Source organism: Myotis brandtii, unplaced genomic scaffold, assembly GCF_000412655.1.
Source record: "Myotis brandtii unplaced genomic scaffold, ASM41265v1 scaffold535, whole genome shotgun sequence".
In the NCBI taxonomy this organism is placed as follows: domain Eukaryota; kingdom Metazoa; phylum Chordata; class Mammalia; order Chiroptera; family Vespertilionidae; genus Myotis; species Myotis brandtii.
Genome location: NW_005369964.1, coordinates 2,895,569 through 2,908,174, shown reverse-complemented (window position 1 = coordinate 2,908,174; position 12,606 = coordinate 2,895,569). Strand labels below are relative to the sequence as shown.

General features: G+C 49.9%; 1 protein-coding gene across 1 annotated transcript in view; it reads left to right on the top strand.

Moving 5' to 3' along the window:
• The window catches only part of EML1 (echinoderm microtubule associated protein like 1), a 153,560-nt gene that overhangs the window by 31,062 nt on the left and 109,892 nt on the right, over window positions 1–12,606 (top strand). The gene's annotated exons all lie outside the window — the stretch shown is intronic.

The following is a 12,606-nucleotide window of genomic DNA, read 5'->3' as shown; positions in this document are numbered from 1 at the left end:
CCCAGTCCCCACAGGTATTGGGGAACCTCAGGGCTATAGAGACGCTGGGAGGTCCCAGAATGCACCTCCCCTGGGGTTGGGCCCAGAGAGGGGCGAACATCTCCCCAAGGGCACACATCTGGGAGAGAAAGAATGCTTTCCAGTTTTTCCACACGTAATTCACCAAAATCTCAGGTGGCCCCGACTGCAGAGGCCTGGACACGTGTTCCTTGACCCTACTCTGCTCCTGGACTCCCAGCCACTGAGCTCATCTCACTAACAGCACTCGGTCCCCTGAGGAGGCCTCCTCTGCCCTATGTGCCACCACCAGACCCGCAGGGTCTCAGGGCAGAGAGCAGAGGTGGATGGGAAGGGATCCAGCCAGCGAGGCGGGTGCTGCTCCCCCCTCACAGCCCACCCAGCTCCCCAGGGCGCCCCCAAAAGAAATCCAATACCCATTAGCAATAATTCCTCCAGGGCGCTGGAGCCCGAGACCCAGTGGTGCCTGCATCGTGCAGGCCCCTTTCTGCCCGGCAGTCACCAGCCCTTCTTGCTTAATGGCCACGAGCGAAGTCAGACGCAGGCACTCTGGGCACAAGGCTGGTCTCTGCCTCCCCATCTCTCCTTGGAGGAGGGGCGGCCTGGCTGCTCGCCCAGCGAGGACCTGGCCTGGCGTCTTCCTTCTGCCAAATGCTGGATGAGCATCTCCCGCTCCCACCGTAAGGCAGGCTGCTGCAGGCTGGGTGCTGGGCCATGGGGGGCTCTGACCTGCACTGGGTGGGGGTGGGGGGGGTATGTGTGAGCAGGGAGAGCCCTTTGTAGGGCTCAAGGGGAGGCAGACGGGAGGGTGAAGCCAAGTCCCAAGCAAAGAACAGGGGGCCTGGAGGTGAGAGGATGGGGTTCTAGGGCGGGGAGGGGGGATTTCAGCTGGCTCGCAGAATGCCTCTGGTCAGTAGAGGCAGTGTGCGGGGTGGGCTGGTATGCTGCCCACTAACGCAGGTCCACGCCCCTCACCACAATGCTCTTGGCATCTTTGGGGCCTGGCAGGGCCCGAGTCAGCTGGTACACCCAGGGCTGGGCCATGGCGATTGTCGAAAGATTCACATGTGTTCAAATACTGTTTGTGGTGCTCAGTATTTCTATAATGTTACCTGACCCCCAGTCCTCCCTCAACGGCACCCTTTCCTCCTCCTCTAGGACCCCCCTCCCCTAGACCTCCCCATGTTCAGCAAGAAAAAGGTTCCTGCCTCACATATCAGGGGGCCTCCAGGCCCCCTGCTCCAGCCCTGGCCCTTAGGTTGTTACACATTTTTAACAGCTGCTTGTGTGTCCACGGGCAGCCCAGGAGGGGAGAGGCTGCAGGGAGGAAGGGCTGGAAGAGGGGGTGTGTTGCCAACATCCCCTGAATGGGAAAGAAAGTTGAGAGTGAAAATTTTACTTGCAAATCCCACTGACAGCTTGACTTGCAGGGAAAAGATGAGCTAAATTTAACCTAGTTAGTTAAAGAGCCAAAAATGCCATTTACTAATTAGCTTAAAATGGAAACTAGCCCAGTGATCAGAAGGAGCTTTTCTGGTTGCAAAATAAAATCAATAAAAAGAGAAAAAAAGAAAGCAGTTGTTCCTCTCTTCGCACTGACACACACTTTACATTTTAATGCTGGTTTATAATTAGGGATGCGGCTTGCTGGCACGGGGCCCGAGTCACAGGCAGAGCGTCACAGCCTTCTTGAAAAGTTACAAGAACTTGTCTCCAAGTCAAACCTGTCTCCTAATCACAGAGCATCTGAGGGGTTCAGTCTCTGTCGTCAGGGAGCGCAGAGCCCACTGGGTGGACAAGGCAGGGCCTCGAAGGACCCGGGTTCGCCTGGACAGAGGAGGGGCGGGCTATCAGGCAGGGAGAACCAGGAGGGTCCCCAGAGGAGGGGGCGTGTGAGTAAGTGGCCTTAGAGAGAAACCAGGTGGGTGGGGTGTACTTTACTTAATAACATGTTTGTTCCAAGTTGAAAGGCATGCCTAATCCACGGGGATGACCGAGGAGCCTGCTCTATGGGGGGGCGTGCAGGAGGCAGCCGATCAATGATTCTCTCTCATCATTGATGTTTCTATCTCTCTCTCCCTCTCCCTACCTCTCTGAAATCAATAAATATATATATATTTTTAAAAGGATATTTCCCAGCTGTTCTCTGCTGTGCCGTAAAGCGTCTCACAGGCAAAAATAAAATCCTAGCAGGTGACACAGCCGATCAGTGATTCTCTCTCATCATTGATGTTTCTATCTCTCTCTCCCTCTCCCTACCTCTCTGAAATCAATAAATATATATATATTTTTAAAAGGATATTTCCCAGCTGTTCTCCGCTGTGCTGTAAAGTGTCTCACAGGCAAAAATGAAATCCTAGCGGGTGTCACAGCTGCCGCACATGAAATACAGAGAAGAGGTTCTCCTGGGTGCCCCTGTGGATGAAGCTGTGCGTCTGTAACAGACATAATAATTATAATCCTGTGGAACCCACGCCTGCAGAACCCCAGTGACGCGTCGCTGGCATTTTACTATCCCATTGATTGGATAGGGTTAGTTTTTAATCATTACATGGCGTCATGAAGAATGTGCATAATAATGTGATTAAGCACCACATGAATTCTAACCTGTTGTCATTACTAATATTGGTCATAAATGAATTCCCCTCTTCCTGCATGGCCGGGTGTCGCCCGTAAAGGAGTGGTCAGACTACCTTTCCTGCTGCCACATTTATTTCTCACCCGAGTGGCCGATGCGAGTGTTCACATCGATATGCTATGGGGGCCTTTTCCCCCTGAAAGATCGATCAGAAGAGCCCTTTAAATCACAAGCTTCAGCCCCTCATTGTGCCAAGACTTCAAATTGACTTGCAAAAGCAGAACTTAGAGTTCTTGGGGAAATCCAACTCCCAGGCAAAACAAGTAAAAAGGCACATAAAGCTTTAACCCCCTTGAAGGTATATATACAATTTATTTAAGAGAGGAAGGGAAAGGGAGAGAGAGAGAAACATCAATGATGAGAGAATCTGCCTCCTGCACACCCCACACAGGGGATCAAGCCTGCAACCCAGGCATGTGCCCTGACCGGGAATCAAATCGTGACATCCTGGTGCAAATCGTGACCTCCTGCTTCATAGGCTGATACTCAACCACTGAGCCACGCCGGCTGGTGAAGTTTTTTTATTTTTGTTTTTTTAAGGAAAGGGCCGTAAGGGGCAGTGATTGAGGCTTTGTCTTCACCTGGCACAGGGCCTAACCTTCAGAAGAGGGTTCATAGCAAATGTCTGTAGAATGATGCACGCATGAATGAATGAATGAATGAATGAACCAACTGAAGAACAAATAATCAAGAAGTTAGATTAAAATTCACACATAATTTTAAACTTGATTAAAAAAATTTTTTTAATCAAGTAGCTCTACAAGGTTTAGTACCAAAAAAAATTAGTTCCCTTCCCTCATTTCCCGTGCCAGCCCCACATTCCCGCTTCCCAGAAGCAACTGCCACTTCCAAATATGTTACCCATTTCTTTTGGCGCCCCTTTACCTTTCTTGAAATAACATGCGTGTGCGGATACTCCCTGATTTCCCGGGCTCAGGAGTTTGTTTTCTGCTGACGTCCCCCAGGGAAGATGAGGGCTTTCACCTCACTCACTACACGCCCACACGTGCACGCACTTCTCCCGACTTTCCAATATAGTTACGTCTTCATGTTTTATTTGATGCTTATGTTTACATGGTTATGACTATGAAACACTGTTCATGGTTAAACCATGTAGTATATGATTGAATTTCCCTTCTTTCACAATTTCTTGTTTTCTGGAGCAAGTAACTGTCCTCTGGGGTGTGTGTGTGTGTGTGTGTGTGTGTGTGTGTGTGTCACTAAGTAATCCGCAAATACTCTGGCTAATGTGCAAATCTCCTCTCAGTCGTTTCTAGGTTCATCTTCTAGGTCAGTGGTCGGCAAACTGCGGCTCTCGAGCCACATACGGCTCTTTGGCCCCTTGAGTGTGGCTCTTCCACAAAATACCGACTTCTGCGCATGGGCCACGAAGTTTCAATCGCACTGTACGTGTGCGCCTGCACGTGGTATTTTGTGGAAGAGCCACACTCAAGGGGCCAAAGAGCCGCATGTGGCTCACAAGCCGCAGTTTGCCGACCACTGTTCTAGGTGGCTCTTCTCTGAGCCTCTGCCCTCGGGCTGCCGTCTGGCTGTCTCTGCTCACAGTTGTTACTGGTCATTGCACAGTCCGTGTCTTGGGATCTCTGGGCCCATTTTCCTGGGGATTCTTTTCATCTCTTTCTAGGGTTTGAGTCCTCATTTCCTGGATCCCATGTCTTTTTCTTTCTGGCCACTCCCTCGTTTTGGTGGAGCGCATCCTGCAGTAGCCTCCTGAGAAAGAGCTACGTTTTTGAGACCTTCCATGACTGAAAATATCTTCCGTCTGCTCACACACCCGAATTGTTGGTTTGTCTGGGCCTGTGATGTTATTGGTTGAAAATCAGTTTCCCTCAAAAACTTCACTTTTTGCATTTCTTATGGTCTCCTAGCTCCTCTCATTGCTGTTCAGAAACCCAGTGCCATTCCAAGCCTTAATCCTTGTCTTAGCCCTGTTCTTTCTCTTTGGAAGCTTTTTGAATGTTTTCCTTGTCTCCAGTGTTCTAAAACATAACAGGGATAGAAATGTTTCTTTCTTTCCACATCGTGCTAAGCACTTAGTAGGCCCTTTCAATCTAGAAATTCTTGTCCCTTTGTTCTGGGCACTTTTCTTGGATGATTTATTGGATGGCTTGCCTCCCTGTGTTCACTTCCTTCTTGCTTTTGGAACTGCTGTTATTCAGACATTGAACTTCCCAATATGATGACTGAATTTTTTCTCCTGTATTCTATATTGCTTTCTCCTTTTGTTCTGTTGTTCTGGGGGATTTCCTTAACTCTATGTTAGAGTCTTCCGCAGAGATTTTATTTCTACTGTCATAGTTTTCATTTCCCAAAACTCCTTTTTATCATCTAATTTTAGCATCTCGTCCTTGTTTCGTGGCTAGAATGGCTTTGACCTTTGAGGATGTCAATGATAGTTTTAGTTCCTTCTGTTCTCTGTTAACTCACAGTCCTCCTCCCTTTTCTCCTTTAATACTTCCCCCAATGTTTAGAGATTCTTGGCTCTTCCTTCAAGTTGTAGAGAGGAGCATTCAACAGCTGCCTAGAAGCTCTGAGTACACAGATGAGACTTGTCACCATGAGGACTTCCTGGTGATTCCTGACCTTCCCCACCTCCAGGCGTTTTCCCAAGAGTCTGTCATATTCCCTAAAAAAGGGTCCTCACAGTCTCGTCTGCAGAGCAGACACTGGCAGCCAGGATTCCAGGAGCTGCCGGTGGGAAGGAGCTGGGGGAGGCGTCGCCATTCCCTGACCTCTTATCAGAAGACCCTCAATCTTTGCCTGAATAGGCTGCCCATTGTCCTCAGCTGAGGATGGTCCCCTGGTATCGCTTTGTGCAGAGAACCCCTTAGTTCACCTGTTTCAGAGATTAAATCTCCAATCTTCCGCAGGAAGAGAAAGGAGACGGGGGAGGGGCCGACCTGCTTCTCTATTAGTGACCTCAGGGGCCATCACAGAATGTCACAGACTGGGGGCAGGACCACCAGAACTTTATTTCTCAGTTCCCAAGACTGGAGGGCCGAGGTCAGGATGGCAGCCTGGTGGCTCCTGGTGAGGGCTCTCTTCCCGGCTTGCAGACAGCCACCTTCTCACTGCACCCTCACATGGCAGAGACGGGGAGAGAGACTGGACGGGAGCGGAGGCTTGGATGGTGACTGCCACGCTCCCCCAGTGTGCTCTGGTGTGCCGGGGCCCTCCTGTGGGTTTCGGTGTGTTTGTACATGTTTTCTCCCCTCCTGGACCCGAGACCCTCAGGGGTAGGTTGGTGCTTTATTCCCTCTGTGCCCCCTCTTCCCAGCATGCAGTGGGCACTTGGTGTGTGTGAACAAGTGAAGCAATGGTCAGCCCTAGCCTGTGAGGAAGAACACCATGAAGGAGCCATGACTGGGGGCGGGGGTGAGGGGGCACCACCTCACCACTGACCTCTGATCAGAAGACCCTAAATCTTTGCCTTAAACAGTGGGAGAACTGGAGTCTGGACTCCACGGGCCCAAGTTTGAGCAAGGGTTCCCGGATACTTGGTTAATTACAGATGAGTATTGTGTATCTGGACTGCTTCTGAGGTCTGCCTGGGGCCTTCCCACCACCTCCACCACGGGCAAACCTCAGAAGCAGGGCTTTTACTTGATTTTCCTGATAACTACCCAGATGTCCAGCGACTTCTCTCTGTTTCTTATAACGTGGATGCTGTGAGGCAGCGCAGGATGGCATTTTAAATACACCTGTAAGAACCTCAATGATTGTTTCAGTGTTCTAGGTCTTTCCGTATTGGCTAGGATGACCACAGGGTTTGTCATCCAAACCAGAATACTTTGGAGTCAGAGGGGGTTGGCTGGTGAGGGCTCGGACGCCGGCATCCACCCAGCTGCCCCAGCACAGGGATGAGTAGTGGACCTAATATTAGCGTATTTACTCTGTGGTCGCTGGGTGGTAAGCCAAGAATGGCCAGAAAACCTCACCGCAACAGGATGGAGCAGATGAACAGAAAACTCCTGAAAGTGACATTGTCCGGCGGAGAGCCTGGGCTGGGCCTTTTGTTTGCCGTCCTTGGGAGCACCTGCGTGACTCAGAGACAATTAAAACGTCCATTTTTACAAGAGAAAACCAACTGGAGGTCGCTTTTAACGTTTCCCTTTAGACACTTCCAAATATGCCAGTTCTGTTGATGGGTGCAAACCGTTAAGAAGGCGTTTGAGTGAATAACCTACGAGGGGCAAAGCCACTGGTTTGTTAGCGATTAAGGCGCTTTCGTAGCCGTCTGGACTATGAACAGCTTGCCTGGGGAGGCTCTCAAGTCCACAGCCCTACAGTGAGGACAGCTTAGTGATGGGATAAAGCGGCGGGAAAGCCCCCTAAGACGTGCTCATCACAGTGCTTCCCGTCCAGCGCCTCTCACGCACCGGGCCTGCCCAGGGCAGGTGGTGCCAGGTGGGCAGGGGCCGGGTGCCTCAGGCTGGGAATGCCTCCCCTTTGTGAGATGAGCTGAGGGCCTGCCTCCACCCTTGAGGCTGAGGCTCCCGGCCAAGGGCGAGGCCAGGGAGACCCTGGGAAGCCTCCATGCTGGCCGCCACGCAGGATGAATGAACACCCGGTAAAGAGCACAGCTCTGCCTCCATGGTGTCCACAGCCCAGTGTCTACAGGGCTTCACAGGCAGGGTGGTCAGCACAGGTGACAGGTGCTGCCTGCCATTAGCATCCGAGGGGGCAGCCGAACTAAAGGGCAGGAGGGCAGCGTCTGAGCTGAGCGCACAGACTGAGTCGAAGGGCATTTCTGGGGGAATCACACAAGCGAAGCCCCAGGGGCAGGCAGCTGTGGGGGGTTCAGGGAATGAGCAGCAGTGTGGATCGATGGGGAGGTGGCTGAGGAACGGGGGTCACGAAGGATTCTGAGTGCCTGTCTGCATATTTAGGACTTTGCTGGTTTCTTTTTCTCCAATAAGGACAATAAATTTAAAACTGGAAAGGCTTGAAGTAACGGCCTTTATGAGAAATTGTCAGGAGCCCATGACAGTGAGAGAGGGCTGGGGGGCTGCTGAGTTACTGTGAATCCATTCTCGGGGCCTTGGCTAACCATCTGGGATTTTGCCAGATGGGAGTCGCAGAAAACTGGGAAGGGAAAATGTCATAATTTTCCAAAAAGCAGACAAAGTTGGGTTCTGGAGAATATAGATGATGAGTTTGATGTTAATATGGGTTCTGAGCACAAATGTGTGTACGTATGACTTGGACGGAAAGCTGGTTACCAGGAGCCAAAACAGCGCGGTTCTCTCTTTTCGCGGCGTTTGCAAAGCGCTGGTGAACTCCTTCCCAAACCCCCGTGGATGGGAGAGAGAAAGACAGGCTGGGCGAACGCACAATTGGGCCGATTTCGTAGTTAGTTGGACAAACATGTTCGGAGTATTGACAGATCGATGGAGTTGCAGCGGGGGCGGGGTCCTGAGGTCGTGCAGAGGGCTCCCCCCTCCTGCACTGCTAACTGCTTGTCAGTTACGACACGAAGGAGACATTAAAGGGTTTGCTGTGGCACATTGGCTGCTGTCAAAGGCTGATGTGTTAGACGCCAGATTTAAGACTTTAAAAGATTTTGATTGGCTAACAGGATGGACCAAAACCAACAAAATGACATTTAACAGGGATAAAGATAATCCTGTCTTTAGATGTAAAAAAAAAAAAAAAATCAATTAGCTCAGTACAGGATGGAGAAGACCCAATCGCAGTTCATTTGCAAAGACTGATCAGTTTATAATTGATGGGAAGTTTCAAAGGAACCGACAGTATATATGCTGGCAGCTCAAAAGATATCAATACAAACGTCAATTGCATCAAAAGAAACATAATATCCAAGTTATTAAAGGGAAATGCCGCCTGGGTCAGTCCTCCAAGGTTATTGTTTTCAGTTCTGGGTACCAGGACTCAGTAGAAAAGAGGCCCATGGAGTGGGGTGGGCATCTATGCAGACGAAGGGGGGGCGGGGTCTAGAAACTGTCACATGATGGATAGGGAGGAAATGGAGAACTTCCTGTTGTGTATAATGGGCAACTGATTTTGTCTAGAGGGTTTGTGCATTCATTCATTCATTCATTCATTCTCTCATTGTTTACTTAGTGCCAACTACTTCAACATTGTGTCAAGCATGATGGGCGTTAGAGGCATCTAATCTCCCGGAAGACACACACACACACACACACACACACTCACACACCCCAGTTCCTACCAGGCCACACACACACACACACACACACACACACACCAGTCCTACCAGGTGAGGTGGGTTGACACGAGGCTGACATAGGGATACAGCGAAGTGCCAGCAGATGTGGGGGTGCAGCAGACAGCATCGCTCATGACCACAGCGGCCGCCAAGTTCATGCAGATGATGGGCAGCTTCTACACTGGCGGGCAGGGAAGGCGGGCACTCGGGGCAGAGGTCCCAGGCATTCAAGTACCTGGCCGGCCTGAGCATCGTGAGGAGCAGGTGCTGATAGCGTGGTGTGGCAGGCGCGTGTCCGATGCCAAAGACAGCATTTGGGGCAGGAACACAGACGTGAAGTCTGAGCCAAGATGCTTGCTTGCACTTCATGGGGCAGGCGACAGAGGGTGAAATGACCTCATTCAGGGCTCTTCGGGCGAGTTAAGCACTCAGGGCTGTGGAAACCAGGACACGGGCTGTTACTGTACGTAACCTTTCAGAATAGACCAAAGTCCGCGCCAGGACCGAGGGAGATGAAATCGACCAGACAAAAGGAGGACCCAGGCAGGGTGCTTTGGGAAGAACGGTTTGGGATAAAAATACCCAACTATCTGTTTAACGATGGCGAGCTCTTCACCTTGGCGCTGGCCTGCGTGCCCAGGCGTCAGGGATGCTGCAGCAAAACACAGCTGGGTGGGCTGGAGGGCTGGGGACCACGGAATTTCACGTTCTCTACTGATGCTAAGAGACTGTGATTACCTCCCATTTTATGGAGTAACAATCCTATCGCGGGAAAGCAGACGTTATCTTTTACCATCGGTAACGAGCGGTGTCCTGACTCTGTGGCAGAGCCAGACTAGCTGTATTAGTTTGCGAGGGCTGCTGGCACACGGACCGTGAACTGGGAGCCTTCAGCTCAGAAACGCCTTGTCCACAGGGCTGGAGGCGGGACATCCCACATCAGGGTGGGATTCTTCCTTCTGAGGGAAAGATCTAGGCCAGGCCTCACTCCTTAAATGGCTCTCCCCTCCCGGGGTCTTCACAGGTCTTCCCTGTGGGTGTCTGTGCCCCAAATTCCTCTTGTGTTACACCAGCCATGTTGGATTAGTGCCCACCGGAGGGACCTCATTTTAACTAGCTCACCTGTGTGAAAACCCATTTCCAAATCATTTTCAAGTACGAGGGGCTAGTGCTTCCACATGTGGATTTGTGTGTGTGGTGGGGGGACAGGGCGGCAAGGACACAATGTAACCCCTAATATTAACTGAAGGGCAAGTTCCCTTTGCTCTTAGAGTAAACTCGGAGCCCCCCTCGTGAATAGGCCGCTCCCTCCCTTGCCCGTCTTCTCCTGGGTCCCTCAGATAAGCCGGCGCTGCTCTTTGTCCCCTGCTACGCGTTCCTCCTGTCCCTGCTCAGCCCAATCCAGATGCTCCCCAATCACCTGAACCCCTCTCTTTGGCTTCATTGCACTCACTGCAATTTGTAATGATCCCTGTCCTTGTATGACTATCATACGCCTGAATGTTTTCCCAGACTCTGGGACCTATAGGGAGAAATACACCTGACATCACAGCTCAGCGCGCAGACATTTCAAGTGAAGACAATACTTCAAGCAAAATACTTGCTCTTACTCTGCTCCACGCACTCTGACATTTCCTATTACATTTCTTCTGTGTGTGTGTGTGTGTGTGTGTGTGTGTGGTAAACTATAGGTAGCATAACATTTGCTATTTTAACTTTTTTCTTTTATGTCATTTTATTGATTTCAGAGAGGAAGGGAGAGGGAAAGAGTGATAGAAACATCAATAATGAGAGAGAATCATGGATCGGCTGCCTCCTGCACGTCCCCCACTGGGGATCGAGCCTGCAACCCAGGCATGTGCCCTGACCAGGAATTGAACTGTGACCTTCTGGTTCATAGATTGAAATTCAACCACTGAGCCACACCGGCTGGGCTTGAACCATTTTTATTTTTTAAATATATTTTATTGATTTGTTACAGGGAGGAAGGGAGAGAGATAGAGAGTCAGAAACATCGATGAGAGAGAAACATCGATCAGCTGCCTCCTGCACATCTCCTACTGGGGATGTGCCCGCAACCAAGGTACATGCCCTTGACCGGAATCGAACCTGGGACCCTTCAGTCCGCAGGCCGACGCTCTATCCACTGAGCCAAACTGGTTTCGGCTGAACCATTTTTAAGTGGTTCAGTGGCACCAAGTACATTTACCTTTGCTGTACCACCATCACTGCCATCATCTCTGGAACTTTTTCGACATCCCCAAAGGAAACTTGTTCCCATGAGCCAGCCCTTCCCCAGCTCTGGCGCCACCTTTCTACTCTCCGTCTCTATGGATGTGACTGCCCTTGGGATCTCACAGAAGTGGAATCGCACAGCATCTGTCACTCTGTGACGGCTTATTCCATTCGGCACAGTGTCCTCAGGCCCAGCCACGCTGTAGAACGTGCCCATTTCCTTCCTTCGTAAGACGGACCAGTACCCCGTCGTGCAGATGGAGCACCTCTTGCTTACCCATTTCTCCATCCGTGGACACTCGGGGGGTCCCACATTTTGGCTGTTATGACTAGTGCTGCTATGAACAGGGTGGTACAGTATATCTTTGAGGCCCTGCTTTCAATTCCTTTGGGGAGGGACCCAGAGTGGAATTTTCTATTCATTGTTTGAAGTGCTGATGCGACTATTTAAATCGACTTCACAGCCACCTGCCGGGAGTGTATCCCAGCCCCAAGATCACTGGGCAACTATGTTTGGAAGAATGTTGAGTTAAACAATAGATGATCGATCATGTTTCTGGGCACTTGTATTACTTCTCGGTGAACAAAGGCGACAGACTCCCATTGTCCTCTCTCTTTTTCGCAGGTTGCACAGGCGTGCATGTAGTGCGTGGAACACGACGGTTATATTGCCCCAGAGAGCTCACATTCCTTATTACAATGACAACGTTCTTTGGACTCAGGCCATAAATTATCTCAAAATGATGTAGACTAACGGTCTGTTAAAAAGTTTGGATAAGCCTGGCCAGTGTGGCTCAGTGGTTGAGCGTCAACCTATGAACTAGGAGGTCATGGTTCTATTCCTGGTCAGGGCACATGACTGGGTTGTGGGCTTGATCCCCAGTGTGGGGCGTGTAGGAGGCAGCTGATCAATGATTCTCTCCAATCATTGATGTCTCTATCTCTCCCTTCCTCTCTGAAATAAATAAAAAATATATTTAAAAAAATGTTTGGGCACAAACCCTCACATTATTAAGTTTTCAGAGATTTTTCTTGAACTTTCTCCATAGATCTTTTTTTAAAAAAATGCTGGGTAGATTATACCTAATTGATTTAACATGCATATCCTTATAATTATACTAAATTTTGCTGTTGTGTGTGCGTGTGTTTAGAGTACACTTTTACTACTATGGGGAAAACATAGTTGTCCAATACTCTAGGTTAAGAGTGTGATAATGATCTTTATCATCTCAAAGCAAGTGGACTGAGTTCTTAATTGTTATTTGTCATTTTGCTCTAGTGGAAGTAAAATCTTCTAAGGCAGTGGTCGGCAAACTCATTAGTCAACAGAGCCAAATATCAACAGTACAACGATTGAAATTTCTTTTGAGAGCCAAATTTTTTAAACTTAAACTATATAGGTAGGTACATTGTTATTAACTTAATTAGGGTACTCCTAAGGCTTAGGAAGAGCCACACTAAGGGGGCCAAAGAGCCGCATGTGGCTCACGAGCCGCGGTTTGCC